Genomic DNA, 27,359 nt, shown 5'->3' with positions numbered 1-27,359 from the left:
AGTGTGAGCCTGTGAGGTCCTTTGTAATTAAATTTGTGATTATCGTGACTTACAGGTCCAACTTCTATTTAACAGAGGGATTTGTAAACCAAATTGTCGGCCTTTAACAAACCCAAATGGGGAACCATTTGAGTAGGATTATGCTGGATAACTACGTCAAATCAGAGTCAAAAGACGTTGCGTTATTCATGTAACGTGTTCATACTATAAATGTACTGTGAATATAAATTTGAAGCTTGAGTTGGGATTTCTGTGCGAAATTACCAGTAATGCAATTAAATCACATTGTAACAATATAGAAGAAGAGTTTGGATCCGTTTTATCATTATGAAGTCAATGATGAAAACTATGGCGCAAAAAGGGAAAGACAATTGTTCCCGGCTCTGGCTATCAAGATGCTGCCACAATATCAAGTTTGCATTTGAATTAATTGTTAACCACTTAACAAGAAATTCCATACAATGAAGCAATATTAGACATCACATAAATACATTTGAATCAAATTCATTTCGTTAGATTAACCCAGACGAATTTAATTGAACAGCAGGCCGGGACTGAGGTGGGCCGTTGTCTGGTCTCGCAATATCAACCCCACAATATAATTAAAATCAATCAACAAAGTTTATTTTTTTTTGGCTAGGCTTTTAATTGTCACACAACAAAGAGTCAATTGAGAACTTCGACACTTTCAATACAATCCATTTTTTTAAAATTGAAAAAAAAAAAATGTATACGGTACATAATAAAATTGTGTTGTGTTTGAATACTGGTTTGCCCGCAAGTGCTGTGTGTTTTAACACGAGATGATGTTTGAAATATGATAGTTTTAGATATTCATTGCTCAAGACTCGATCACAAATCACACAGAGTGGATTGAGCTTTTCCTCTCTACCTCTTCAAATAAAACCACATTTTATATCACTGAGAATTTTTTTCTTCCACTGGCTGCTACGGGAGATTTTACCGGGGTCACCTGGAACCACTGTCAGCACTTTCTTGGCTCGTTCTTGTCCTCTTGTTTGTAGTGTAGCTTTGTTACCTTCATGTACTCCCAGGTAATTGGAAATTACAGAACTTATTCACTATCAATGGCCAACGCTTTCATTAGATTCAATAATTAGTTCACCAGGGTTCTTCGCACTCCATTTTGAGAATCACTGTACTAATGTTTTCTGATATGAGAGCGTTTAAAGGAACGAGGTAAGTTATGTAGATGTCATATAAAAAAAGAATGCCGTCTCTGCCGTGGTTTATGTTCAGCCTTCTGCAAGTCACATCTCCAAACTCTTTAAATATTGCTTCACTTTGACGTCCAGTAGTCACTCAGTAATAATAAATGTGGCAAGCATAAAAAAAAAACAACTCAGGATTTAGTGATGTTCCATTGACAATATGTTCCGCTGCTTGCAGAGCACCGATGTTGTACTTTTTCAGATTCTATCAACAAGCGCCATACCATTTTGCTTATTGCGATTCCCATGTGGAAAAGAGGGAAGGGAAAATGACTAGAATAGATCAGATTTTAATGAGGTGATTTTGGAGCAGCCGGAGGAAGCCTATAGCTCAGCAGCAGAATTTTCATTCGACAGGCTGGAGCACTTGTAGAATAATGCAAGAGGAGTGAAGTAAAACAATACGAGTTTAGAATCTAGAAAAGCACTTGACATATGGACAGTTTGGGGATAAAGTTACCTTCCAAATAATAAGAATTGAAAGACAGATGGTGCAAGCTCAAGCTTTTTTTGTGTTAAATGTGTTGAAAATAAATAAATAAAAAAGTACGCCCACCCTTTAGTGGGGGTTTATTTAATTTGTTTATGCCTCGGACTGGCTCAAAATGCAGTAATTATATTTTAACCTTGTACCGAACAACAGACAAAACACAAAAAGTACTGGCAAAGATAGAACAATAAGGAAATAAGTAGAGGTTCAATTTCCTGCTCCGAAATCGTACAATATGACAAAAATATTCGAGAAAAACGTGCCTCTATAGTCGAAAAAAAAAAAGAAGCCTGCTCTACAAGACCTCACTATGACTACTGCAACCACAGTACGTTTTGCTTTTTTTTCTCTTTTTTTGCAACAGAGCCCTCAACACCAAAAAAGACTCCTCATGTACGACAATCCGTCTGCAGCCGTTAAAAAAGACGCAATTGCAGTGCAAGGACATAACTGGAGCGTAGGTGATGCATCCCTCTGCTAAGCGAACCATTTTGAAACAGCCGTTATCATTTTACAGTCCAGTTATCCTTTTTAGCTCAGCATTTATGCTGACACATTCTTTCTTTCTTTTTTTTTTTTTTTTTAAATAATCCCAAAATTTGGCCTCTCTTTCAAGTGGGGCACTGAACTAAACCAGAACCCCAAAATGAATAAATCATCATCAGAAACACTTTATATAAAACACAAAATAAAACATTATAGTTGCAGTGCCACATACACATTTCTCCCGACCCACCCACGGCCAAATAAAACTCAAAGGTAACTCACAACAGAGTACGTCTGGTTTTGTAAACAATAGTTTGGTAGGTTCCACCCACAATATCGCATATACGCCACTGTTGTTTGAATTATCTTTATGAAACATATAAAGTAGTGTTATCAAGTGATTAATTTTTTTTTAACAAATTAATCACAAAAAATTCAATGATTAATCATGATTAATCACATTTTTCAACTACTATTTTTTGCGAACCTTATAACAGATATTTACTTGAATAATATCTTGGAATTGATGCAAAATAACCAAATATGAAGTAAATTTAATTCAAAGACTGTTCTAATCGCTTTCTTGCATTCTTGAATATGATCTAAGTGGAGACATCTTTGCAGACATTTATTTTCGACACATTTCTCAAAATTGCCCACAAGCACCACACTCCAGCAGTGTCTGTGAGGGGGGCAATCCCGGCGGAGCCGAGATTGCCGAGGTGGACTCGTTAAGAGCAGACAAGGACAGGCCAGAGAGGGTTACAAGGAATTTATTATTCCGGCAAATATCAAAGGGTACAAAGAAACAATAACGAAGTGCCGATGACAAAACCGAAAGTGCTGGCGGACAACTCACACCAGGGAAAAAACGCGATGAACAGAAAACGCTTGCAAAAGGCAAGAAAACAAGAACGAACGTAAATCGCTTACCGCGGAAGGGTAAGGAATGCCAATCGGGATGCAAACACGGCCAATAAGGGCTAAGGCTAGAGACGGAGTCGATAAACGGGCAAGAGGTCGAAAAACACGTGGAGCACAAAACAATGGCAAGAATAATCGCTGGGTTCATGGACGTGAGCAGGAGAGAAGAAAATAACAACAAACACACTGACATGCCCGACGCGGGTCATGACAGTGTCGGTTTGCAAGGCCCAGTGGTAACTTAAACACAGTGTTTTGTTCTGAGCTAATATGGCACAATATTTACAAGTATGCAAATTATTTTTTAAGTAAATCAAACTGAGTTAACCGAGTTAAAATAGTCACCTGAGTTAACATTTTTTGGATTAATCACCTGAGTTAACGCTTTCATTTTGACAGCCCTAAACTAAAGATATACGAACCTGGCATTCTCCATTCGCCTATCATGTTAACATCAATAAATGGCGGTCAAACCGATTCACGTGCTTTTCCGAAAAACATGTTTCAGTCCAACTAAAGAAAAGCCCAATTTTAAAAAAATGGTAAATGGAGTGCATGTTTCAAGCTTTATTTTTACCATACGTTTTATTTCATTCAAACATATCAGAGAGTAGCCTACATTGGCGCATTGACACAGCATATCAAATATCAACAAACGGAAAGGTTTCCCTTTTTAGTTTAATAACTTCTCCCCAGGCTCCCGCACCGTACTCTGGCTAACAGGAGAACCCAATATGTTTTTTGTCTTTTTCGACCCCTTTTAAACTTGGCCAAATTTTCAAATTCCGTCTCGTTTGTTACCAGGATGGCGTGAGTGACCAACAGGAACGGCAATAATACACAGCCTTGCTGGGCTTTTTTGACTGACTGGCTAACAGTTGTAATGCGTCCCACCTCACACTTCATCTTGCTACGCGACGAATGCAAATGTTCATTAAAATACACTGTCTCCTTTCAAATGAAATGAAAAATACTTCAGTGGAAAAAATATCAGTACATAAAGAAGTAATTCAAATAGACACATTTATCCATCTTGTAATTGGAGTGGTAACATTTTTCAACGTTAAAAATCGTGATTGTGTAACCAATGCCGAATCAATATATCATCCTGCAGGTTAATGTACTACTTGACACAGAAACTGGTAAATTCGCAGATTGTCAGAGTAGCTAGATGATTTAGAATTGCAACATAAACATTTCATAAAATGGTACACTCCTCAGCTTTTTGTAAATATATTTTCTTTTCATTGTAGCACAGAAGAAATGGTGTCATGGATCGCATTCTAGCGTTGTTGTCTCCCAATCCGAAGATTGGGGGTTCAACCCTCAACCCATGTGACCTTGACAGTGCTCGGAGCATATCCCACATACTACATCAGTTCTCTGAGTGTAAGACTACCTTCCAGGAAGGGAATATGGCAGCAGCCACAATGTCCGCTCCTTTTCCTTCATCGCCATGCTGCCGTGAAAGGCAGGTTTGCATCGCATTGAGTATTTCTGGTGAGATGCACTTTAAGTTTTGGAGTCTGATGCTAACACCGATTAGCCATGACACTGCATTAATTATAAAATTCTGTTAACCCACTGACTGCCATTGACGGCTAAAGACGTCAAATGTCCTTTTTTTTTTTTTTTTTTTTTACTTGGCTGGTAGTGAATGAGTTAATATCACGGATGAAGCGGATTGCCACAACTGAGTGAGATGACAGTTTTGAGAGAAAAAAATGGATAAAAAAAATGCCACACACCTGGCCACCCCTAGAAAAAGAATGGACGTCATATTTCCGCCATTTTTACATGGATGCAGTAATCTTAGAACCCTTGATACTCTGCCAGACATTTTTTTTTTGTACGAGTTATTTTTTTATTATTTATTTATTTAGTTAAACAACATGGCTGACAAGTCGTTGTTAATCATTCCATCCACAGTCATGGTTTCGTGAAATAAAATGTTCACATATCATAAATCTTGCCCACACACACACAGGAAAGAATCTAAGCAAAAAGCAGCATCCAAATTTGCCAAGAATTAAGAGATTTTTGTGTCATTTAGTTTTTTTTTAGATATAATTGGAATAAATGAGCCATTGATTGCAGTATGCAAACTGTCACTACATTTCAAGAGCAAAGTCAGCCATAATACACTATTTGTCCTGAATTCGTACATTAGCATTTTTATTATGACTTTACAGTATATTACTTTGCAATTATGTCATGATAGCACAAATATAATCCTATGCTGCGGCTGACTGGCAACCAGTCCAGGTCATCTGTGGCTCACCTGTGACCCAGATGAGGACACGCGGCATAAAAAAAAATTTAATGCATGGACCAATTAGAAGATAACATTTATCCATCTGGATAAAAGAATTTAACTTAAAAATAATGAAGTTATCCTGAGTTTCTTTCTTAATACTCAGTTTAAGGTTGCCATACTTCAATACGTTCTGCAACAGTGATTATTGAAAGCTCATTAAACTTTGATCACTCCTACTCAATCCGCTGAATCATAATGTTGTAAATGAGTGTGGCCGACGCGCACGCACAGTTACATTTGAAGGTGTCCTTTCCGTTATGTCAGCCTCTGTGTGACCATGTGAGCCATTGTCAGTATTGATGACTGGACCCCTGCAGGGCGGAGGTGACGATGATTTTATGGCCCACATCGCAGCAGCCGATAATCCATTCCTCTCATTGCTGGTGGATGCTAATGGCCCGACACAAGACGGTTAGTGTGGCGTCAATGTTGTGCCCTAGTGCAGATATTGACTGTATCGACTAACCGGGGCCTGCAAGCCTGGCCTACTTCTCTTGGGTGCCTTTAGATACATGGCACACAGCTCAGAAGTCAAGAACGAAACAAAATGTCCCTGACAGCCAACTACAACGTGACTGAGATCAGTATTCGTGTGATGGCTGATTGTTTTGTGTTTATACATCTTTATGTTTGGAGCACATTACTAAATGTTGCTAATGCTAATGTTGTCCAGGAGCTGTTTCTCATTTTGTGGCTTTTTTTGTGTTTTTATTCATTAGAACATAACTGAGTAAAGTAGTGCAGCACTACAAAGAAGACTTGGATTGGATGACTCGGGCTTTGAATGTCTCTTCTGTGTGTAATCCTCGATCAGGACACGGCAACCCGCAGCTCTTTGATCCTTCTACTGACTTTGTAAAATAAATAATATGTTTAATTTGTTCCATTCTTGAATGTAATTCTTAATATATAAGTTTTGTGCTCTTTTAACATTTAAACAAAACATTTGTATTTATTCGCTCGACTGTGGAGCACCGTGGTTTTTGTCCTTGAGGGTGCATGGGAGTTCGCCCAACCAGTCTACATTTGTTTAATGGACCTGGGGAAGGCATTTGACCGTGTTGCTCAGGGAGTTCCGTGGGGTTGCGCTTCAGGAATATGGTGTACCGAACCCACTCATACGGGCTGTTTGTCCCTGTACTGTATGTCAGAACTCGGTCCACGTTGCTGTCGAGAAGTTGAACTTATTTCCAGTAAGGTTCGGACTCCACCAAGGCTGCCCTTTGGTTTCGTTCATAACCATCACAAACAGAATTTCTGGCAACATCCAAGCTGCTGAGGGTGTCCGGTTTGATGGCCTCAGTATTCCATATCTGGGGTAATGTTCGCTACTTCAAGGCTACTTCAACCCTCACTGATTTGAACGTGAGTGTGAAGCAGTTGAGATGAAAATCAGCACCTCCAAATCTGAGACCAAGACCCTCAGTCAGAAAAGGCTAAGGTGCTCTCTCTAGGTTGGTGATGACATCCTGCATCAGGTGGAGGAGTTCAGGTATCTTGGTTTTGTTCATGAGTGAGAGGGGGATGTAGCAGGAGAAAGACAGACTGTATCTGCAGTGATGCCGACTGTAAATTGGTCTGTCATGGTAAAAAGGGAGCTGAGCAAGATGGCGACGCTCTGGATTCTACGTTCCAAACTTCACCCATGGTGATGCACAGTGGATCATGACTGAAAGAACAAGATCCCAGATACAAGCTGGCAAAATGAGTGTCTGCGCAGGAGGTGAGGTGTTCCGGGCATGTCCCAATGGGACGAGGCCCGGGTGATGACCCAAGACATGCTGGAGAGACTGTCTCCTGGCTGGCCAGGGAACACCTGGGGATCCCTCCGGAAGAGCCAGAAGACATGGCTGGGGAGCGGGAGGTCAGGGCTTCCCTGCTCAAGCTACTGACCCGTGACCCAATCCTGGATAAGCAATATCAAATGGATGGACTGAATATGCATCACAGATGTAGACATGTGACACCTGCCAGCAAGATTTATTGAGCTATTCAGCTGCCGGTAGGTAAACCATGGATACATCCAAGAAAAGAAGAGTTTCTAAAGAAAACAGAGCATTTCATGGTAAGCCCTACTTGAACTGAATTCAACGCAATCATCGCTCACGTAACCTCACAGATGACAGCGTAGAATCATGTGAGTGTGAAGATGAAGGTGACGTCTTACAGCCCTGACAGGCCGCAGTGCAGACACTCCAAAGCACGAAGGTTAGGGAGGAAAAAAAAAGTGGCAGGTGGTCATTCATTCTCTGTCAGAACATCTCCTTCCATTGACCATTGTTTTCCGACAGGTAAAAGTCCATCTGTGACTCCAAGTTTGCATCCATCAGCCGTCAATATACCTTCGCACGCCACTGACACTACATGATATTTTTTTCAAGTTGAATTCAACCAATCGTCTTTTTACAGACTTTATATTTTTGTTACAAAGTGAAAGGAAACTGCTCCTTCTACATAGCAGCTCATTGAGCTCATAAACGCGACACATTTTTTATACAATATACGATGCATCTGCAGTCCGGACGCTCAAGCCTACACAAGGGGCCATATTTTTACGCCATGTAATGCTGTGTGCATTTGTGTGTCACTTCATTCTATCCACTTTACAAGTCACATTATTTTTTGGTGAATGGCTATATATATAAAAAAAAAAAATCAGATTTCACAAAAAATCCAAATTGGATTTGATTGCATTATGCAACACATATGGCTAAAGGTCGAATGACATAAACACACATGATGGATTGTGACTAATTACACTCAAGTGTAGCTCAGAGATCTTTATACTGTTTAGCCGCATTGGCTGGGAGCTTTCCCGACCCAATGCCAAGTCTGTGCACGTTATGTTTATGTATATGTGTGGAGGTAAAGCTCGTCAAGTAGAGGCAGAAAACATGTCAAGTATCGGGGAGATAAAATAAAATAAAACTCTCTGCGGTGCATCTGTCAGAACCTGTTAAGTGCTCTTATTCTTTATTACCTTCATACACCGAGCCCAAGGCCTTCAGCCCCTCAAGAATTATTTCACTGCATCCAGACTGCACGTTCTCAACGGTGCCAAATTTACAATAGACAGTGCTGCAAAAGAGCAGACAGCCCGACAACTGTCATTTCTGTCCATTCTATTTCAACCTCTGCGGATACGAGTCACAGCGTTTTCAAACTGACTGCCTATTACCCTCACCCATGGTTTCAATATATTGAGGCTTGATATTTTTCTTTAACCTTCGCCATCTTCCATTAGTGCCTGTGACAGGACAGGGCCTTTCGTCGTCTGCTCTTTTTCTGCTTGAATGAGACTAAAGGCTACAAGGGAGCAGCTGCTCTCAAAGAGTCTCTTCAATTGTCTCTTGCAGATCACCAATTGCAGTAGCTAACTTTTTATTATCATATCATGATCTGAAATCCTGTATAATATTAATATTAATATTAATTAAAATTATCACACCTATTTATTGAAGGAAATTTATTATTAACTTTGAGGCAGTGCTTGTGTGGTTACCCTTCGGGTACTCTGGTTTTTGCGCTCACATCCCCAGACCATACTTCTTAGTTTGTAAGACTGTGAGGTCTTTTTCCACGACTGGTGCACTTCTTACTGCCTCTACACACCAATCCGCCGTGGGCTGTCGGAAAGTCGCTAGACGCCGTCTGGAAGTCGGACCAGTTGTTGGGGCGTGTTCGTCTTATTTAATATGAAGAATCGGGTCAGGCTGTCGGGACAAATGATCACTATGATTGGCTGACAGCCAGCGAATCAGTGCACTGGACAAGAACTGGAAGTGACGAAGTGGCCAAACAGGGAAATTTGAAGCTATTCCTCAAGAACTAAATGAACTTTGCACATTTTCACACCTCCTCTTTGGACATAATGGCTGGCAGGACAGAAAAGCGCAAAGACAAAGTAATTACTTGCGTTCACCCTCCTTTGTAGTAATTCTTTAGGTTACCAATGGGAGTTTGATCATTTTACAGACAAGCGTAAAACGGCATATTTTAAGGGCCGTTTGCGCCATTGTGGCTGTGCCACCAATCAAGTGGCTATTCTCAGTCCCTTCAAATGTGGTGCACTCACACCTCGCATGGCAACAGCTCCGATCAGAAAAATGTACAACGTGAGCATCGTCACTATTGGTAGGCGCCATTGTGGCAACAGAGTAAGCGGGCACCCTCATTAAAAACAAAATAAGCTAGTGATAACTGCTGACGACTTAAAGGGATGATTCACAAATATAAGCCAATGCAGCAGTAACAACTTAATATTTTTTCTATAATTAACTTCATTATTTTTCAATGTACGTTTAATAACTTTTGAGGGGACGTTAACTCAATAATATCCTTACGATAATGTGTTCTATGCAGCCCCATTAGTCTAAACATGGCATTCTGATCGATATTGTGTTTGTGCAATATGAGTTAAGCAGTAAAATCAACAATTTTTTGTCCTATTCAGGCCACGGCCATTTTGCTGCTTGCTGTCAAATGAAAATGACGTCAGGGTTGTTCAGGGCTGAAGGAACAATCGATCATGGTTGAGCTTCATAAAACAGATGAGTGTGTGACAGTTTACAATAAATAATTAAACGTACGAGTTTTCATCATTGATGCTAAATTTACAACCTGTCCTCATTCAACAATGTTTAATAATTGTTAGACTGATTAACATCTGCTTTTACTTATGACAATTATGTTACTTCAACATTACCTGTAAAGAATCATTTTATAATCATAACAGTTCGGTCTCTGGAATTAAATACTCCAAATATAACAAATCCTCACTGAAAATCTTCTTAAAGATGACCAAAATTAATTTGAAGCGAAGCTTCGGAGTGGGTTGTGGTTTTACTTTAAGGAATCTTGAAAATAAGGCATTTTTTCACTTGATGTGGGGTGTAATTTTCTTGTAGTCATTTCAATATGAGTATAAAAAAACTGATCTACGCTGTAGTCTACAAAGAAGACTGTTTTACAGTTTTACAGTCCTTTATTAATTTTTACTGATGCCGGAAATAGATTTATCACAAGTTTTGTCATATTTGACCAATGAAATTACCCAACACGTCACAGTGGACCAATGAAACTGTTCAAGTCCGCAATCAATCTGAAAATTCACATCAATCATTCGTGTAGTTCAGTGGGAGGCTTGGATGATGAAAATTGGCCACATGCTTTTTTCTATTTCTCTGCTATTCAACTTATTACCAACTGTGATTATAAACTGACCTCATATTTAGTTTTCAAAAACCATGTCCAGAACAGTGGTGTGTTCATATAAACAACTGTTTCTTCTGTTTTGTGACATGGGACGATGTTTTTAACAGTTAATCGTGCTGTTGTGACTTTGCTGATTGCTTTGGCTCGATGTCTCTGTGGAAGTGGGCACAGGGGAGAGAAGAGGCAGCTGGAGAACACGTGGCAGGAGTATGAAAGGCCAAGCCCCACAGCACGCACGCACGCACGCACACAAACACACACACACATATCAGAAACACCTGCCTGGAGACCCATGACAACTCTAGGAGGAAACTAAATGTTCCATGGGGGGACATTTAGTTAGTTTCAGCCCGGCAGCTCTATGTTGGCTCTCCTTGACTTTATGCCTGTTGTGTGATATGGATTGCAAGTGTCTCTCAGCATATGCATATACACAAGCACTACGTTTTATAATATAGGCAGGAAGTGCCTTGAATGCAAGAAGCAAAATTTAAATATGAAACGGAGAATATTGAAAAAAAAATAGCAAGGTAGAACCCGGACAGTTATTGAGGTTCTCTTTATACAAAATGTCAAGAAAACAATTTGCTACCAAAAGCAAAATGGATGTATTCAATGATGTACAAACAAGTATTGTCATCAAAGTTTTCACTCACATTCACAATTTCTACACAGACAACTAATCAGGCACGCCTAATCCCTGTCGTCATGTCACATCCATCTTCCATGCGTTCGTAATTGTATGAATATTAACATATATATTTGTATGTATGTCCACTGTAGAATATTTTTAAACTATGATGCTAAGAATGCTGTAATAATAAAATATGTAACTGCCTGCCAAGATTTATCAGTTTACACTAAACATTTTGCATTTTTTTTTCATCAGCCTTGGTTTTATTTAAATGTTTTTATAAATGTGCTCCTAGAAATTTTGGTGAGAATCCACAAATTGAAAAATATTCCATATTTTTTTTTTTTAGGGATGGGCAAGTACCAATACCAGATATTGGTGTCAGACTCAATGCAGCCCAATTTCAATGTATCGGGTAGTCATTAAGGCTGCCAATACCAGCAACCGACACTTCAAGAGAACAAATCTGACATCGAGGAAGTCCTCCTTGCCAGTATTTGTCGCAACACTGGCCCAGTTTGACATATCGCAGAATCATAATGCGCATCAGAAAGAAAGAGAGGTCTTAGTTGGAAATTATCCGTCATTTTGTTAATTGAGGTACTCTGGCCAAAGCATACAGTTTATTATCTTAATTTCAAACTATATATTGTCCATATGAGCATTTTGTTGATTTTGAAGGTAAAACCTTGATTATGAGGTTTACTTTGGGTTATCGTTTGATTTCTTTAGAAAGCAAACAAACATGTTTCTCTGAAACAAACATGGTACTAAAAAATAAATACATCTCTTGCCTCGGCACCAGCCCTGATTAGTCAATTAAGATGTGAAACCATCGTCCCCACAGCACCACCTTCAACCCATGTAACTTAAAAAAAGTGCTCTTAAATAATCGGGAGTTATATATTTATTTATTAATTAATTAATTAATTTTTTTTTTACACAAAATGTTGGTATCAAAACCCTTCACAGTAAGCCACAGACCACCCCAAAAATATCATCCAAATATTTCAGACATTAACACTTGAAGCATTTCATTCATGAAGTTATTACCATCTTTGTAGTAACTGAAAGTTAATTATTGCCAGGATGGCCGAGTGGTCTAAGGCGCCGCGTTCAGGACCCAGTCTCCCCAGGAGGCCTGGGTTCGAATCTCGAATTTCCCCATTGTGGGACTAATAAAGGCATTATTATTATTATTATTATTATTATAGCTCCACCTGACCAGCGGCTATAGAAAAAAAAATACACTGAATAAAAAGTGAAACACAGACAAAGGAACAATGAGTAACATATTCATGTATCTTTTAACTTTGTGGAATTCTTTCAATATATTGTAATGATTCATTTGTGTGACGTCTGGCTTTCTCTCTCCTTGAATGCATTCTTTTTTGTGCCTAGTTATATAGTAGCACGTAAAACACAGTCAATAGCACATTCCAAACACTCCTCATTTTTTTCTATTCAATTTTCAAATTTACACACCTTTCAAAGCCTTATATTTTAGTTCTTGGGTGCACCGATTTAAGCAACATGTTTCTTCAGAATAGCCATGATTGTCCACCCAGCCCCTTCACACCAAACTGTTGCTATGGCTACGAACGTGAGCGATCACACCATTGCGTTGAATTCTGAAGTGATTTCAATCAAATGAAGACGTGCAATCATTTCCCTCGTCCTCATTAATCGTTATCATGTTAAAAGATACACCCTGGACTGCGCGTGTGTTGTTTGAAGGTTTATCATTTATCGTAACATGGGCGCTAATTTGGATTAGCATGTTTGGCTTTTACTGTATGATGGCATTTAGGTAGCAGACTTTTGTGTTTTAATTGTTTTACAGTCAGCTATAACTGGGAAAGACAAACAAATTGAAGTAAAAATGTTTTGCGCAAGTGTTGGCAATTTGCATTATACCCATGCACACTTTGGGGTGGAATGTGTCTTTGAATGCGAGGTATTATTTTATCTACCTTGCAGCCCTTCCCAGATAAGCTTTAATGTAACAAAAAAAAACACGATTATTTTCCACACAATGCAGTAACAGTGTAAAACTGACCTGTGATAAGCTCTACTGTTGCGCAAATGGATTCTGAGGAACATCAACATTAAACAATTTAGGACAAAGCAGAGAATGGCCGTATAGTGGACAGTTAATTGTCAAATAAAACCAAGTGAATCAAAAAAAAAAAAAGAAAATGTGTCTTTTGTCTAGTCAGGCGCATTACATTATACTGCACGCCCACGTCATTAACAGAGGTCTCAAAAGTATTCATGTTAATTAATCAAGTAGAAATGAGGATATTAGGATAGGCATTGTTTCCAAATTATTAAAGGGGAAGTCAGGCCAAAATGTAAAAACATCCCGGCATATTTACTTGACAGTGTTTTTTTTTCAACTTTAGTCTCCCAAATATTTATTCTAAAAAATATGTTCATCCCATGGCATTTACTCACCTAAGGTAGGCGCCATTTTTGCTCTGTGTTCGCAAAGTCACAGGACTATGGCGCATGGGCATGCAGGTTTTCGGGTGCACTAACAACCAGTGGGAAAGGTTTAGAGAAATGTTTGGTTTTTGTCTTTTCCAGATTCCAAATTCTTTGAAAGTTCAACAAAAACAGAATATGATTAGAGGCATATAGCACTTAAATCCATCGCCGCTAACCGAACGAGCGCTAACCTGGTTGGTCATGTGACATTATGCAAGTCCCAAAAGCAACATGAAAAGCATCCGTGACATATAAACCGATCAACAAAGATGGCGCTGTCCAAAATGGCGCCTTCCTGAGGGTGATGAATTATTACGTTTAACTATTATTTCAGGAATTAAATGTTAATAAGAATGCAGTGTTTTTAATGTTGCTTACTCATACAGTGTATTCTTAAAAAAAAACATCAGGGTTGATTTCCCCTTTAAGTACCGATAAAAAAAAAAAAAAAATTAAAAAAAGCAAGTCAGATTGCCCTCGTAACTAACACCAAACGATGAATGTGTGGAGGAATTTTAACTCGTGTTTTATCAACCCACCCAGCAGCTCTTGAAATATTCAGATTTTTTTTTTGTGTGTCGATGGGGGACAAAAACAGTACGCCATGACAAAAGAAACAAGCTCAAAAACGATCGAAACACTGACACTGTGAGCATCTTCTCCACAGTCCAGTGGAGCAAGTTATGCGTGTGATCTTTTTGCGCGTGTCTGTGTTGAGAGCTTGCGGTGGAAGTAGCCACTCCAGGTAAGTGGACTGATGTTGCATTACGGATCAAGACCTCCATGTCTGCATCTTCTTCCCTCCCACATCCATCAAGGCGAGACATTAAACACTCTCGCCTCACTTCTAATCGCCTCTTCTGTGTTATTATGCTACACTTTAGTGCATATCGAAGTCTGGCGTAGCATCACGAGCTGCTTGATGCTGATTTCTATTGGGGATATAAATCAATGTTAGGACTATGAGAACCATCTCCATAATATGAATTGACTGTATTTGAATGTCATTTGTCCTGTGTTTTTGATTGTGAAGGTAGTTTCATGAAAGCCTCAAATGTTAGTACATCTCAGCAGTCCCACAGTCCCCCAAATCCCTTTGTCTTAATTCTCACCTATACAGATTACATCAGCAGAGGGCACACAACAGGGTGGCACTGGACAGTTGTGATAATTGTCTATTGGATTTTGACAGAGCGTAACATATGGACAGATGAAAAAGTCTAACTCAATTCTCCCTCGCTCTCCTCCTTCACATATTTCTCATTTCACTTTTTCCATTTGTCTTTCCCATCACCACAATCCGCTGATACAATCCCTTCTCCTCCAGTTGAAACAATCCAAAGATGAAATCGTCATTTCCTTTCAATTATCTTTCCGCATTTGGTTTTAATTCTTTATGCAAACCATCTTGTCCTAGGCTCTAATCTCTGCAAAATCAGCAGCTTATCTCGAGCCTGGCGAGATCAGATGTGAAATAACGCGGCCCAAATTCCTGCTGTCAACATCGACCAATCGTCAGGGAGCTTTGACGAGCGATTGTCTGAGTTTGGACATGTTAGAGATATTAGCCGCGGGTTCACTCCATATGGGGTAGGCCGCATGAGGGTGACTGATGTGATGCCTTCCATACTGTCCTTCACTCTTCAATCCTCCGAAGACTGTGGACTCATCCGCTTCTCACAGGATAATTGCCTCGGTATGGCAGGGATCAGCCACAAATGCCAAATGTGATTTTCAAATCATCAACAAACTGAAATGAATGTGACTTTACTTACAATTTTCACTTTTTTATAATTTTGCACAATGCAATTAGATGAGAGTGGGAGCAGCTGCACTGTTTACTGTATTATTACATTACACAGCCCTCATTCCTCTCTAAAGTTGAAAATATTAATTCTTCATATGACAAAGGCTCACTTAATTCCGTCTGTCTTTCTAACTGTGACGAATGTTGTGGTGATTGTCTGCTGACTTGTCCAGGGCGTGGCGTTGAACACGATAAGTGGTTGACAAAAACCAAAGGAGGCATGTCAAAATTTTAACCACAAGACGACAAGGTTAGTCTTTAAAAAAATGCAACACTTAGCTTAGCAGTTAGGTTCACAGTCTTTAAAAATGTAGCAGTTAGCCATGATAGAGACAGAACAAACCCCGGAGCCAATATCCTGCTGTTGGTAACAATCTGTGCGGCAGGCATGCTCTTTGTTATTTTTTCTCTCATAAAGTCCAGCCAACCGATCATCAATGGCCTACCAGGAGTGTGCAGGAAAAATAAATAAATACAATCTACAAAGACTCTCACAGGAGGATTAAAATGTCTCCTGTGGGTCACAGTATCAATAAATCGAACATGACTATTCTTCTCTTTGGTAAGGTTGGATTTCCAATAATTTTTTGACCTGGTAAAGCCTTTATTCTTCAGTAATTTTCACTCTCTTTCTCTCTCTATCTCTCTCTCTCTCCCACCTTCCCTCCATCCCTCCTCCCCACTCTCTCTCGCTCTCTCTCTCTCTCTCTCGACCAGTCCAGGGTGTATCCCGCCTACTGCCCGAAGATAGCTGGGGTAGGCCCTAGCGCCCCTTTGACCCTTGTGAGGCAAAGTGGAGCAGATAATGGATGGATGGATATCCTCTAAATTTGAGTACTCCAAATTCGACTAACATTTTGAGGAAACATTTGCCATCAAAGTCACCCAAAATAACACCAAACAAATCTCTCCACAAACCTTAATCATCGACCCACAAATCCACATAACACACATCTCTGTTCTCGCTAATTAGGACTGTTGAGCATGAGTTTATGGCGGAGCAGCTCACACTTTTGTCAAAAAACAAACAGACAAGATGAGATCTACTGTATTAGATATGATCATGACTATACTCATTTTAACAGACTCATTTTTTTTCAGTGCTCTGTCATATGTAATGAAAGCATTTTTTTGCAGTTGGAGTCCCAACAGTTTATATGAAGATAATGGAAAAAAATAATTTGAGAGGAGTGCAGTGCAAGAGTGAAATAAATATTGACAGTGATGCATAATGACATTGATAAATTCTGATACATTCAGGATTTGGTATACATATAACCTGTTAATGTATAATAATGTATTGCATGATATTATGACACATTGAATTCATATTTCATATTTAATAACATAAACAGTGTATAATTTGTAATTTAATATTCCTAATATTGATTGTACATGTGCAATATGTATAAACACGATTGCACTGTGTCCAGGAGTATTTTTCTTACACCCAATGGGGAATTGTTCCTGGATATAAGTGAATAGTGAATTGCATGAAAGATGATCAAAACCTGGATATATATTAAACCGACATATGCACATACAGTGCATCTGGTTCGTCCTATGCAGCCCCTCCATTAGCGCTGAACAAAATTTGTGGCCCCCTCCACGATTTAAGATGCACGTCCCAGATTGAAATAGTTTTTACCGGCAGCAAAGTTGAATAAATCTCTTTGCGAAAGAGTTCCTCTGCTCTTGCAGAATATCGTGGAAAGAAAGTGAACGATTGCCCATGATGGAGGAGATGTTCACTCCTAACGAGAGATATGACCCTAGCGTCACAGTTATCTTCAGATGATTGACGGCGATGCCACCGGCTTCATTTGATGCAATTTCAATGCCAAATAGTTAGATCAAAAGTTTTTAATTCATCATGTATGGTGTCTCCCCCTAACTCACCTTGCTGTTGACACCAGCCCGTAATTCTATCTGAGATGTAAGAAAAGCAACAGACCAGACCATTGGAAAAATTAATGTTTCAAATCCTCATTAATATTCAAAGCGCACGCTCTTGAGTCTCATAATCGGGTGATGTTTAGGATGCTAAATATGCATCAAACTCAATTTATCTATTAATCCCCTCTGAGGTCAGGGCAAGTCTCTTCTATCAATCTTCATTTACTGACTGAAAAGAAAGCATTATTTAACACAATTTTCACAATGTCATGTTCATTTCCACCTGGCTATTTGATATTGACTTTTCCTGACTATAAATCAAAAGCTTGACAATATTCTCCAGACAAAGGTAGTTGAACATTGAAATGGCTGCCGTATATTAACTAATAATATAGCAGAGATGACAAATGAGTGAGTTAATATAGTTGAGACCTTGGGAGCAATTGGTGACACTTTCCCTCCAAATGAAAGCATTTCACATTTTTGCAAAGATCCAGGAGGATTAATTAGGGGGAAAAAAAATCAATTTCCTCTCCATCGTATAACACCCAATAGCACCTCCACCTCTAATTTGCCAATCAGGAATGTTATCAACTGTCATTGCTAATTGCAGACGTTTTTACCATGGCTAGTAATATGACATTCAACACATCCTCGCAGCAGTACCAGCCAGTAGAAATAAATGCATTTACACTTTTTTAAGCATGCTAACGATTCAAGGAAACGTGAAAAGCCTTTACGTTAAGAATGCAGTCAACCGGCAGTTGTGAAAATCAGACATTGAAATATTGCTATCTTGAACCAAGAAGAAAGAAAACCCCACAATGACCAATAAAATCAACTGAAACTGATGAGACTTCAATTTAGCAAAAAATCTTATAAACTGGTCATAAAGCTTGTGGGTGAATCACCTTCGACCAAAAATTTTGTTGATTTTGGTTTTTGACTTTAGTTTCATGTTTAGCTTTGCGTTCCTTTGTGTGTAGGTCTCGTCAAGTTAATTGTGTACACCTGTGCTTGTCATCCTGGTCCCTTGTGTTACCCAATCAGCTCCCTCCAACCCTTTGTGCCTTGTCCAGGTGTTCCTCGTTGTATTGTTAATTTGTTTGTATTTAGTTTCCTTTCAGTCTTTGGTGGGTCATTGTCTTTGTATAATGTCCTCTGCCGATTTTGTGGGTTTTTTATTTTTTGAGTCCTATTTTCCTGGCGTTTGTTTTTATACTTTGTTTCTTATTGTTTTGTACATTAGTTTCCCCAAGTACTTTGTTTTTTTAAATTTTTTTTTTTTACTTCCAATTAAATGAAGTCCATACCACAATCCTGCTTCCCAGCATTTGGGGGCTCCCCCAAGCCAAATCATGACAGGGACAAAACTGCAGTTTTTGAACTGCAGTGGTCTATGCTTACAGATGCAAACAAAAAGCAGACAAAGAAAAGAACATTGCATACTGACTGTGCAACATAATTATAAAAGGAAGCTCGGTGCAGTGTGTCTTGAGTCTGTACATGTTACAATAAAATCTCACATGCGCGCTCTAAGAGGATAATTCCTCAGAACACACGGTTTGAAACATCCATGAATAGCTGAGGAGAAAACGCGAGAATAATTCCAAGATTCGTGACTCTGATCTAAATTTGAATGAACATCTGTGGAAGGGGCTGAAACCTGAAACAGCTCCACCAGCTCGGCACGAGTGAGCCAAATTGCTGGCAACGTGCAGAAGTCTTATTGAGAGCCACAGACATTGTTGCACTGCCGTTATTGTCTGTTTTTTTCCTAATAACGTTCTCCAATATTGTATTGAGGCTAGGTTTACCGAGTGCTTTTGACGTAGCATTGGTGGTTCAGTGGTAGAATTCTCGCCTGCCACGCGGGAGGCCCGGGTTCGATTCCCGGCCAATGCAACAAGGTTTTATATTGACCAATGCTGCTTTTTGTTTACCAAGGACATTGCAGTATTTTTCATCTTTGCAACATTTTTATTTATTTACCCTCTGTACCATGGACAGACATTAGTAGTGTTTCCTTACACTTGGATATGTTGTGGGATGTAAGTGTATACATTGAAATTTGTGTATACACGTATATACTGTGTTTATTCGCATAGGTTTGTTTTTCTGAATGTCTGCTGCTAATGTTATACATTAACGGCTACATTACGCCGCCACCTCTGTGTGATCTTTGTTGCTGTAACAACTGCAAATTTCCCCATTGTGAGACTAATAAAGGACATCTTTTTTATATTTTTAATACTTCTGTTGGATGGCAATTTAAAAGCAGTTCTTATTTCAGTTACCTGTTGCACTAGTTAATTTTTTTTTAACATAAATTGGCTTACTTTTCAGTATAAATATATTTTGCTGAGCATTGTTGTATATATATTTTTTTCTTTTTTTAAGGTACAAATTTGCCTACGTGTGCATGTCTTTCTTGTTATTCTCCCCAAAGTAGCTATGACTGAATCCACATCTCTGTGATCCTGAATGAATGATGGTCCATAATAACACACAGAAGTATTTATATGACACACATTTTATTCCCATTTTTCATAAAGTATATAATACGCTCCACATACAAGCAAATGACTCACTCATATCTCTCAGACTTGGTTCAGTGATTTGATACCTGATATCTGTAATGAGCATGTCACCTTTAATAAAACGATCCATGCATCTGGCACGAGAGACATACTATATGAAGGAACTTGTTTTAAGGCCTTGATTATTGCACAGGTGTGCCTTGCACCAGTCATAATAAAAGACCAATGAAAATGTGCAGCTGTGTCATGGAGAAAATGTGCCACAGAAGCGACATTTTGAGGGGGTGGAATATTGGAGAGCTAACGGCAAGAATGTCCATCTGAGCTGAGAGAAAGACGCGATATATGACTCCTGGAATTTTCTGGCGTAGTCTAAAATTTACATTAAACAAAATATTACGCATTTGGCATAGTTATGGCAAATGGCTGTTCATTAATCTATACAGATCTCACAGTTGTTAACTTATATGAACACATTCAAGCAAGCTGACCAAATGTGGCATGCTTTCTTTCTCCTTACTTCAACTCTCTACAAAAAACAATTAGGACTTAATTAAGTTTTGTACCCATCCAAGCCAGTACTGCCACGGCTCCAACGCACACACACACAGCTTTGCCTGGGGATATTGTCGGGCAAGATTTTTCCACCACACACTCGTTCATGGCCTAACTGATATTTTCTGGACTGGCAAGCATCTGTTACATTCCTGTTAAGGTGATCACGTAAAATTTAATTTCTGTCGTTTTTTAGAACATATATATCTCTGAGTGGTGGTCCGCAACCCATGGTTGCGCAACCCTGCAGTCGGGGGCCTGTGCCCCAGAAGAGCTTTTTGCCTCGCAACGCCCCTGTCCACAGACGACATGTTATTTTTTTATTCCATGAACGATTGTCTGTGATGACACATCTAGCTTGCATGGATGCAGAATTTTTACAACTGCTTAGAAAGTCTCTCATATAAGCCTGAGGTCGTGACCTGACTGCAGGTCGTTTTGTTTTCAAAAGCTTTTATTCATAGAGGACTGTTTATTGCCATACATGCTCTTTAACTGAAACATTTTTCCTTCTTTGTCTATTCCTCGTACGGCGATCAAAACATCAAACCACACTCAGTCTTGTCAGCCCTCAGTGGTGATTAAACGCCTAGAAGATTAAAATAGTTTCTCTCTGCCTACCTGATCTGAGCTAAACCCCTTTTTAGCTGCAACCTGTATTTCAGGGAAAATCGTTTAAAATACTGCCCTTAAAATTTGATCAAGAAAAAAAATACTATAGTGTGTGGACAGTTTACAATGGTTCAGACCTGCACAGCATCTAATATTTTTGTTTCTTAATTCAATATTGTAGAAAACGTCACACTCTGAGCACTACAAGAATATTCAGAAGGAACATCTTTAGTAGTAGCAGCTTCTGTTGGACTGACAATGAAGAGAATTGGGAGATGTGATTCTTGGTCGTCTGACATTTGTGTAATGCTCTTGCGATACCTTTTATTGGAACTTAGGCAAAAGCAAATCACTTGACTTTGTCCAATCAGCTCCTGTGTGTTACTAGCAAATTAACAGAGTGCAATCATTTATTCCAATCTGCAATGTTGTATCAGACAGCAACACCAGGAAACCATGACAAAATCAAGTCATGACTGCCGAGTCATGGCCAAAACCAAAATTAAATTATTACAAAAGTCCTTAAATATTTTGCTATACTATTTTTTTTTATTTTGCTGGTACTTGAGTGACTCCAACAACCAGATACAAATTCCTTGTCTGTTCTAACGAGAGGTGGCGGTCAAGGCCTATAAGGTCTCCTCTGCTGGCCCAACATAATCAAGAAATCATGATCATAACCTTCACATTGATGTCCTCGTGTTGAGTTTGTAGGTTAGAGTTGTCATCCAATCAGAATTTAGCCAGCTCGTGTTGCCAGGCAGATTTCACAATACCAGTAGCACGCACTATTCGTCCGAAGCCTTCGGATACAATCGTGCGGGCGTCTGTTCTGTGTCTCAAGAGGGCTTTTACAAGTGATAGACAGTTGCGATAGCCAATCAGATTCTCGCAGGCCTTACGTTGAAGGTGATGAAAGCGTTTTGTGATTAGATATTCACTCGTGAGAGGGCAGCGCTATGTGGACGTAACACACCCGAAAGTCGAAAATGGCGACCATTCGAAAATCTAAAATATATTCTTGCTTTTTTTAAACCACAACGGTCGAAGGAGCGAAAAGTGTGGATTTAATTGCAGAGACATTTGCGAGGCCATTTTCAAGACGGAACTTTCAAGAGAAGCTAGGTCGTCCAACACTCACACAATATTGTGTAAGTGTGTTTCTGCATATTATTTGTCCAGCCGTGATGTCTTAAATGGTGGTATTATGAGGCGTATTTATTCAAGTCCGATTAAGTAGGACTTCACGGAAGGCCTACTTGTGAATTGCACGGCCCGCCACTGGTTTGAACACATACGGCAACTAAAGATAACTGATTATTTTTAAGATTGCATTACAATTACACTATTGAAACAATTAAACTACAATCCACTTTGACTTCATGTTCTTATTGATTTCAAATGGAAATCCACACATGTTTTACTCACTTAACAATTTGTTTTATTTTACACAAATGCTTATTTCAACTGCATCAGCTCAGTCCACAGCGAGAAGGTCACTCTTGTTCTTAACCATCCCAGGCCCGCCCATAAACTGCTGCAGCTGTCCCAGTTTTGTTTGTGCGTCCGTTACGGGCATACAGTAGGCTATGTTTTGTTGCCAATAAACGGCGTTCACTGACTTACGTCTCCCCCGAGAGCCTTCGGCGATGCTACAACATGGTAACAGGTGTCAATATGGCAGTGCCTGCGATGGCCTTTGCCCCGCAGAAAGTAACAAAATGTTTCCTATTAGCTTATCAATTTGTCACATTATACATGTAAATAATACATTAAAATGTAATGAAAATAAGCCTATTTTTACAACCAAAAACATTCTTAAAAATGTAAAAATAAATGGCCATTTACTGTAGTCCAAGTGACAGAAATCTGTCATTAATAAAAATGAAAAACATGTACAGTACTTCCAGGATCTAAAATATGATTTATCGAAAGACAACTTTTTTTTAATTAAGCGGACATCAAAGAAAAAGAAAAACAATAATCCTGTGCTAATAGGGCAATTTAAATATTTAGGTTAATTTGAAGCCACCGATTTTCCATGTGAGCAAAAGAATTGTAAAATGTGTCTTACGGGTGTGCGTTATGTTGTCCAGGTGCGTCTTACACTGCTTATTCAAACAATAAATTGTCGCTTTGATACAGTTTCAGCTCTTGTGAAATGAGCTATATAAATAAAGATGTATTGTATTGAATGTCTCCTCTGTTTCAGATTTGGGTTTTGCCTGTGGAGACCACATTTACTGTAAAACAAAGAAAAACAAAATTGAGAAAAAAAAACCCAGAGCGTTGACTATGAATGAAAAACAATTATAGCTATTGTCCAAACATTTGCCATTGCCAATATAACCTTTTGGAATGTATTGATGAAGAACGAAACCACTGGTGCACTTGATTACAGCCAGACAAATAAAGGATAAGCACAAAAGTGGATGAAAGAAGAAACATTTTTAGAGCAATACAAAAGCCCCAAAATATCTTCTGCGAGTGCCATTCAGCAGCAATCTAAAAAAAACTGAAACTTTCCCAATTTACAGATTGCTGCAAATCCACTGAAGATTACAAAGGCTATGCTGGCATTTGTCCAAAAATTACATTGGCATTCTTTAATAATTGTGGGGCAGGCAAGAGTTTTATGTTCTTCTAACACAAAGATAACCTTTAGTGAAGTGAGGGTACATTTTGGCGGGGATGAAGTCTCACGAGCTCATCTGTGAAACTCAGCGGAGGTAATGTCATGGCTTTGGCTTGCATGGCTTGCTTTGGGACAGGTTCATTAATCTTCCTTGATGAAGAACGGGACGGTAGTGGCAAAATGAAAAGCTGAAAAATAAAGTCTGCCAATTTAAAGAAAGATGCTACCAAACACACTGACAAAGCCTTCGTCGTAGCAGCAAGGTAATGATCCAAAGCACAATGCCAAAATAACAAAAGATTTCATCAGGAGAAATAAGTGCAATGTATTAGCCTCGACAGTTCCATTTCCAGACTTAAGCTCATTCAAACATAAATTTTACTCAAGAAGAGACTGAAGAGTGTAACCTCCAAAACAAACAAACGAAAAAGGTTGCATGGAAAACCTGGGAAAATGTCTCTAAAGAAGCATGCAAATGCTATTAAATTAGGCCGAGTGTGCTTAAAGACAGTCTGTGTGTCTGAAGTGTTAAATCAATAAAAACAGAGCAAATGATAAAATGGCACAATGGCTATATTAGGAAAGGTTGGCTATTCAATTGTTAATTATTCTGATTCATCCATCAGTTAAATTTGGCCATGTGCTGTCTCAGCTTTTGTTGCCTGATATTCCTCCAATATCACTGCATTGAACCATCTCACAAATACAAAATCTCAATATACGCCGACAAGTAGTATAACAGTGTCACAGCATAGCAAAGAAATATTTTAATAGAATTGTCAACTCAGCAATGGAAGCGTGTTATAACCCATTTCATCAAATTATTTTCTTTCACTCTTGATTATGTCATTCTAGAAGTGTTTTATTGTTATACACCTTGCGTTTGCCAATCACAATTTCCTACAACTAAGTAGAAATGTTGAACCATGAAACGCCTTAATAACACATTCAGGAGAGTTGATAACAGTACTGTACAAGCTAGAGACAACTTTCGGGATTTGATTGTTTATGTTTCAAAAGAGATGGAATTAGAGAATTCATGAATTTCTATCATTCTGGATGCGGTGGTTGAATTGGGCATTCTTGGTGTCCCGGTGGCATAAATCCACTGAGCATCTTATTCAAAGACAGGAGCTAAAATCCATAGGGCTCAGCCTCTGTATAGGCTTTGAATTTATTTGTGTGTGTATAAATAAATAAATAAATAAATAAATAAATAAATAAAGAAATATCTCTCTTTCTCTCTCTCTCTCTCTCTCTCTCTATATATATATATATATATATATATATATATATATATATATATATTTATTTATTTATACAGAAAGATAGATAGATATGAGTTGGCTATTTCATTTATAATTTATTTATAGTGTTAACTATGCATATTATATTCAATGTTTGTCTGTACTGTCTGCAATCTAGCCAGATACAAGAAGTATGAAACCAGAGCAGAGTTGTGACGTTAATGATTCCAAGCCTTTAAAATAAACCCACAAAATGCAATAACAAAAATGTCATTTGGCATTCTTTTTGCTCTCAACAAAAGTCCCATTATAGTTCTTATGCGGGGCCCCGCTTCTACCTTTCAAGGCAAACCTATTGGTCGAGAATTAAATGGTTCTCATTCGTCTGTTGACTGCTAAAATAAAGTTCAATTGCACAAACTGAATAGCCGTAACCTCTTGAAGCCATATAACCTTGTCTTTTACGCGAACGCGTGTATATGTGACGTTATAAATTACAAACGTGCAGGGTATCTTTTATGAAATTGCAATCTAAGATGTCATCAACATATTCCATTTTCTTCAGTGGCTGCAAGCGTTGAGAGAAACGGACCTGCTTGTTTTGAGTTTAAGAGGTTAAAACGTGTCCTGTTGTAAATGACATTTAGTCGAAATCGAGAAGGCATAAAAAAAATAAACTACCTTGAGAACTAATGACCTCCAGAGATTTTTTTTAACTGAGGCAAAGCCTCTCAATTGACTGCCAGCTTTGCCAGACAAATAAAAGCAGTAAGGAAAAAAAAACAAAAAAAACAATGGTTGACCAAGCACAGATGCGAATGTGCTGTAAAATGCAGTATGTAGCAGAAAGCAAATGCTGAAATAAAAAGGAAGCCTCTCAAGTACCAGGCAAAGTTAGCAATATGTGGGAGTGGAATGTTTCATGCTGACACATTTTACATAATCGGTGAGCAAACACAGAGACGAGGATTGGCAGATAAATTGGACTTCTCAACATGAACTCAATTCATAGATACAGTACAGTACATTGCTTTACACACATCCTTTCCTTCCTATGACACATCTCAGAAACTGCTTAGAAATAAAATGCACTCGTTTCCGAGACCTCATTTATGCCAAAAGAGAGCTTTTACATCTGCTGTAATCAATTGCCTTGCGTTCAAAGACGAGAAACCATTTTAAAAAAACGTGAAGAAAATTGCACGAACCGAACAGAACGTGTACGGTCAATTTTGCGACGTTAGTGCGTCCACATATGCAGTGTGAAATGAACTTTATCACAGGTGTGCAGGCACAGAAGCCATTACTCTCGCGCATTGAAATATGAAAAGCACCACTCATTGTTATGCCAAGCAATTCTCGCCATCTGAAACAAAAAAAACAAAAAAAATACAATTCGAAACACATGTAGGTAAAATTTTGTGACACAGCATATCTGATACGGGCACTCGTATCGGCTCATTGTAGACATTGTGAATGTTTAGCCGCAGAAAGAAGAAGTCAGTTAGGAGAGTTCACTCTTATCAAATATAAGACAAGTGAGGGAGCGTCACGCAGAAAGAAAACATGGTTGGTGAAATATATTCAAATATGACTCAATTTAACGTGAAAACACAAAATGATTACAAAAAAAAAATCACCTGCAACCCTCAATCTGTTGGCAATCGTTGCTCATTTTCAACAAAAGAAGGAACAGTATACCCAACAACTAAGGTTGCTTAACGACTGAGTGCCGTTTTAAAAAAATGGTCTCTTAAGACCTTGTGTGAATTTTGTCCAACCATCTGTTGAGTCATAAAACGATTTTAAGCATATTTTGCATATGTTGGACAATCTCTGGCGAGTGACATTTCAAGAAAGCAGAGTTGCCAGTCAGCCGTTGGACTGCATTGTGAATTAACCCATGAAATGCTCTTTGCCATTCTTATCGTGTGTTTCAGCGCGTCCGCGTTCAGTTTCATAGCGTTCCAGCATCCATATTGTCTTCTTCTTTAAAATTGGTTTGGAGTTTCTTTTTACCAGACAAAAACTTTTTACCACTGAAGAAAGAAATCTCTTAACTTGCTAACAATTGAAGCTGTCACTTCAGCCTTTGTCTGAGCTGTCACACTTCAGAGTGACATGACAATAAAAACATTTTCAAAATGCGGCTCCCCGACCCGATCCAAACTGACCAAGTAAAAACGGACAGGAGGAGCAAAACCACATAAAGCGTGCCAATACCTCAAATAGGCCATCAACAAAAGAAAAAAAATCAAGCCAGCAAGAATGAACAGAAGA

The 27,359-nt window shown here is 38.7% G+C and overlaps 1 protein-coding gene and 1 non-coding gene across 8 annotated transcripts in view; one reads left to right on the top strand and one right to left on the bottom strand.

Moving 5' to 3' along the window:
* LOC148319550 (whirlin-like) overlaps nucleotides 1-27,359 on the bottom strand; it is a 123,922-nt gene that overhangs the window by 93,747 nt on the left and 2,816 nt on the right. The gene's annotated exons all lie outside the window — the stretch shown is intronic.
* On the top strand, nucleotides 19,325-19,395 carry trnag-gcc (transfer RNA glycine (anticodon GCC)). Its single transcript has one exon. It is a non-coding gene; the product is annotated as a tRNA-Gly (tRNA).

Source organism: Idiotropiscis lumnitzeri, chromosome 18 (genome assembly GCF_059441095.1).
Source record: "Idiotropiscis lumnitzeri isolate Australia: NSW breed Sydney's pygmy pipehorse chromosome 18, RoL_Ilum_1.0, whole genome shotgun sequence".
Lineage (NCBI taxonomy): Eukaryota > Metazoa > Chordata > Actinopteri > Syngnathiformes > Syngnathidae > Idiotropiscis > Idiotropiscis lumnitzeri.
The sequence above is the reverse complement of the archived record's forward strand: the minus strand, read 5'-3'. Positions and strand labels throughout refer to the sequence as shown.